This window comes from Pteropus medius, unplaced genomic scaffold (genome assembly GCF_902729225.1).
Source record: "Pteropus medius unplaced genomic scaffold, Ma_sr-lr_union100, whole genome shotgun sequence".
In the NCBI taxonomy this organism is placed as follows: Eukaryota; Metazoa; Chordata; class Mammalia; order Chiroptera; family Pteropodidae; genus Pteropus; species Pteropus medius.
Window position 1 is genome coordinate 874,040 of NW_024341753.1, and position 5,634 is coordinate 879,673.

A 5,634-nucleotide genomic window follows, 5' to 3' on the forward strand; every position below is an offset into this window, starting at 1 on the left:
CCAAGATTTTACTATAAACATATAGAGAGGCTAAAGAATTTTAGAGGGGATGCTAACCACCTAGATTCTATAATTAACATTATACAGTATTTGGCTTATCACATATCTACCCGTTTACTCATTCCTCTGTCTATCCATCAGCCCATATTATTTTTTAAGTTTATTTCATAACAAAGCCCAGTTCTGGCATTAGGCAACTTAGAGAGTAAATCATGGTCACTTACTTTATGTCTCTCAGGCTAAGCCTCCATTTCTTCATCTGTAAAGTGGAGACAATAATAGTACTATGGATAACTATTTGTAAAAATGGTCACAATACTCCTGGATCTATACCCTTCTGTAATATGACTTTACAAATCTTCGAATAAAGAGGTGAGATCTATTCCCTTTCTTCTGAATCAGGGCTGGCCTTGTGATTTGCTTTGGACATCAGAAAAGCAGCAGAAATGATCATGTGTTTGTTCTAAATCTAGACTTCAAGAATCTTGCGTGTGGACAAGATTTCTCTTAGAAACCTGTGAAGAAGCTTAGGCTGAAAGGCTGAAATGAGATACCATCCATAGCAGAAAAAACAACACCGCTGAGGCCACTCTAGACCAGCCTGCCCCCAAATGACTCAGCAGCTGATCACAGACACAATGAGGGAGCCCAGTGTGAGACCAGAAGAATCACCCAATTGATTCTATCTCGAATTGCCATCCCACAGAGAATCATTAGCTAAACAAATGGTTGTTTTAATATACCAAGTTTTGGGGTAGAACACAATAGAAAACTGATACAAAAATCTACTTCACTGAAGTATTGCGAGGATTAAGAACATTTAATACATATAAAATGCTTTGAGCTGTGTGTGTCATATAGGAAATTATCAATAAACGTTAACTCTTGTAGTTACCATCATCATCATCATTACTTAGGCATAAACTGCTATAATTTATTGATAGCCACTTTTTCCCTCTCTTCTTCCCTTAGAAAAATTTTATGGTTCAGCTCAAGTATCACATCCTTGGATACATCCTCTCTTCGGTTATCTATCTATCTATCTATCTATCTATCACATCCTCCCTTCAGTTATCTATCAAGTAAGCTTTGTCGTCTTCTAAGTACTTTGTTCATTTCACTCATACCATACTGCAATATATGTATTTGTATTAGTGTCTCTCCCCAAACTATAGTGTAAGAATCCAGAGTATATCTCATTCACAATCATTACCTCAGCAATAGCACAGGACTCTGTTAATATTTTTAGATAAGTAAAAATAAAAGATCCATTATGTTTTACGCCAGGAGCTCAAAAACCATGTTTTTATTCTATTCATATAGCATACCACTTTAATCAGTTCATTTCTGTTTCTTTTCAAATCAAATAGCGTCTTCAGACTAAGGACATGTAAATTCCACTTTCATTCTTGGAATTCTACATTTCTAAATATATAACAGCCTATCTAAAAATTTCACCAGAGTCTACAGCCATGCTACCCTGAACAAGCCCAATCCCGTCTGACCTCGGAAGCTAAGTAGAGTTGGGCCTGGTTAGTACTTGGATGGGAGACCACCTAGGAAGACCAGGTGCTATAGGCATAAAAAATAAAAAAAATAAGGGATTGTAAGAGGACAAGGTCCTTGCAATCTGTGAGGTCAACCAAGGGTTACCTCGTCTAAAAAATTAAATAAATATAAATAAATAAAATTTTCATCAGCCTATCCATACTTTAAATTTCTTTAAATTACTTAGTAAGAGATTTATGCCATAAAACTCATATTATGGGACAATGTGTGAATGTATTTGTATCTTATTAAATGAAGCTCTTCACTCATGTCCAGGCAAGCATTGATTTATCTACAGTGAGACCTGGTTCTTTTCTCTCTGGAGGAGTCATCTAGTAAATATTTAGTGATAAAAGTGTTAGTGTAGAAGAAATACAGCCTAGGTATTTAAAGCCCTGGGTGGGAAGAGATCTTCTAATTACAAATCAGTTGAACTCACTAATCTTCTGACTTGTCAGTTAATCCATAATTGTTGCCTTTACTTCCCACTCTGATTGTCACATGCAACCAGGTAGCACTGTAGAACACAGAAAACGCATTTAAAATAGTAATTAAATAAGGAAAAAGGTAAACGCCATACTCTGTTGTTAATTTTAATTAGTGACTTTTGAAGGTAAGTTTTGCAACATCTTTTATATGTAACATGTGTTCAGTATTATGTTCAATCACTAGATGCAGCCCTAGGAAAGTTATGAAAAGTATATTACTTCTTGACAAGTAGAATTCTCAGAAGATCAGTGGATACTTTATGGACTAGAAACAGTAGAGAAAAACTCTCGCTTATGATGAATGACTGTTTAAGGTCTATCATTCTACTTTGTCCCTATGAAAAGCATATTACTCAAAATTACTTTTCCTGAACCATAAGTATAGTAGAAAACAAATCCGGGGGCAGGGTGTGTAGTTTCAGACTTCAGGCTGGCTTCTCTCATGGACCTGGGTAACCATAGCTTCTCTGTGGCTTCATTTCATTACATTTATTTGTCTGGCTGCTCTTACTGATCCTTTAGAATACATCTCCAAAGAAAACTATTACCCAAATATTCTGGATTTCAATCAGGTACTACAGGTCTCTCCTGTAGTACCCTGCTCACCCCATCAACGTATCAGTGGGACTGTAATTAATTGTCTCTGCCAGTAAAACAAGAGATTTTGGTTTTCCTTTGCTTTCTGCTTTTACATTTTTGTTTCCCTAGCCCTCATTCAACACCTTGAGCAAAATATTATTCAATAAATGATGGGAAGTTAAGTGAGTGAGAAATATTGAATAATTCAAACTTGTGTTAAGCTTTTTGAGAAATTCAAATTGTTTCATATGCCCCTCAAGAATGTGATAGTCCAGTTGAAGAAATATAACATGCACATACATATTCATATACTACTTTCATATGTACAGTTCTTTTCATTGTCTTACATCTACCTGATGTATTGCCTAGGATCTAATTGTTTCAATCCATTTTTGATAAGGAGATAGTAGTAATACACTGTTAAGGTTTAGGAAATATTTAGATTTAATCAGTCTTAAAACTGCAGTCAAGATCTACAGATGACGTCTAAATGTACAAATTAATTATTTAACTGGACTCACTTTATTTCTAATGTAGGTTATTGATTGGTAAGATAGTCGATAAAGTCAATATGTTTATAGCAGGCAGCATAGTCTCATGGTCAATATGCAGCTCCAATTTCCTATTCACAATGATAAAAAGTGGACGGATAAAGCATAACCTGAAAAAACAAGAAGTAAAATGTGTCCAAGAAAATATTCTGTATATTCTCTTATTTTTTTAATTTTTTTTTTCCTTTTTTAATATCATTTTCACCATTTTTAAGTTTACAATTTGGTGGCATTAAGTACCTTCATGGTGTTGTGCAATCATCACCACTTTCCTTCTCCAAAACTTTTCATCATTCTAAACTGAAACTCTGTATTCATTAAACAATAAATAACTTTTTACTCCTCCCTCCCTTCAGCTGTGGGCAACCACCATTCTACTTTCTATGAATTTTCCTATTCTAGGTACTTTATATAAGTGGAATCATAATATCTGTTGTTTTGTGTCTGGCTTATTTCACTTAGCATATGTCTTCAAGTTTCATCCATGTTGTAGCATGTATTAAAATTCTAATTCCTTTTAAAATTCTATTGTATGCATGTACCAAATTTTGTGATCCATTCATTTATGGATGAACATTTGGATTGTTTCCATCTTTTGACTATTGTGAATAATGCTGCTATGAACATTGGACAAGTGTATGCTTAAGGCCCTGCTTTCAACTATTTTGAGAATTACCTAGAAGTAGAATTGCTGGATCCTATGATACACTGAGAAAGTGTCATAGTGTTTTCCAGAGCAGCTGCACCATTTTACATTCCTACAAGCAATGCACAAATGTTCTAATTGCTCCACATCCTCACCAACACATTTTATTTTGCTTTCTTCTTTCTTTCTTTCTTTCTTTCTTTCTTTCTTTCTTTCTTTCTTTCTTTCTTTCTTTCTTTCTTTCTTTCTTTCTTTTTTCTCTCTCTCTCTCTCTCTCTCTCTCTCTCTCTCTCTCTCTCTCTCTCTCTCTCTCTTTCTTTCTTTCTTTCTTTCTTTCTTCTTAAGTGGTATCTCATTGTGGCTTTGCTTTGAATGTTCCTTCTGGCTGGTGATGTCGAGTATATTTTCATGTACTTGGTAATCATTTGTATGTCTTCTTTGGAGGAATGTCTATTCAGGTCTTTCGACCTTTTTTTTTTTTTTAATTGGGTTGTTTTGCTGCAATCGAGTTGTAGGAATTCTTTTTATATTCTAGATATTTATACCATATCAACCATGTGATTTGCAAATACTTTCTCCCATTTGGTGATACTTTTCACCCTTTGATATTGTCCTTTAATGCACTAAATTTATAATTTTGATGAAGTCCAACTTAGCTATTCTTTTCTTTATCTCCCTGTTCTTTTAATGTTATATGCAAAAAAAAATTATTGCCAAATCCAATGCCATAAAGATATCTCCCTATGATTTCTTCTAAGAGTTTTATAGTTTTAGTTCTTTTATTTTGATCTCTGATTTATTTTGAGTTAATTTTTGTATAGAATGTAAGGTGAATGTTAATTTTTTTTCTTTTTTATGTAGATACCTAGTTCTCCAGTACCAGTTGTTAAAAAGACTCCTTTCGTCATTGAATGGTCAGTCTTGGCACCCTCACTGAGAATCATTTGAGGATATATACAAGCATTTATTTCTGAGCTCTCTATTATACCTGTATCACTTTTTTTATCATTTTCTATGTATCTCAAAACTATATATGCTGGTACTATGCACTATGCAAAATATAAAATCAAGTAGAGGAAAATTAGAAACTTCAAAAAATGCAGACCTAATAAAGTAGTGAGACGAGGATATTTTTTACTTCTTAAGAGCTGAGTATGAAACTCAGAATAGAATCAGTATGTATTTTATGAACTGGACACATTACAGAAAGTACTCTCACTTAAGATAAATGACTCTATAAGACTCTACTGAAAGTTTCCAAGTATCCAACTCTTGGTTAGAAGAATTGAAATTATTGCTCTTCTTATATTACTTTTTAGTTTTCTTTTATGGACAATTCTCTTTTTCTCTTTTCTACCATTTACTTACTCTATTGTTTTGCATTATAAGGCATCTTGTACTAATTAATTATGAGTATCTTCAGTGAAAATAAAATGGAAGGAATTGTGCAAAAATTTTAATTATGCTTTTATTTCTCTTCCCACCACCAAAATTTTTATCTCATCATATAACTTAAGCAATTATAAATGTGGAAACAAGAAAAGATATATTTTACTTAATCTAACATAGCTTATTTTGCATATAACCCTCAAGGTTATAATTTGAGAAGACTGAATCCCTCAAAGTTCCTTTCCATAGAGAAATTCTGACCCTTATAGTATTCACTGATGTCCTCTCTGACTGACCTTTCAGATTGGTAACAGTAGTCTGGTTGATCAAAGCCAGCCTTGGTTAGATTTCTGAATCCTCTCTCAATTTTCTAAGAACTTTTCATTTAAATATCAGCACTTGTCAAATATTAACAATTTTATTCTTCTCCACT

At 33.4% G+C, this 5,634-nt stretch overlaps 1 pseudogene; it reads left to right on the forward strand.

Moving 5' to 3' along the window:
- Positions 1-1,462: 1,462 nt before the first annotated feature.
- Positions 1,463-1,581, forward strand: LOC120593361 (uncharacterized; annotated as a pseudogene).
- The last annotated feature ends 4,053 nt before the right edge of the window (positions 1,582-5,634 follow it).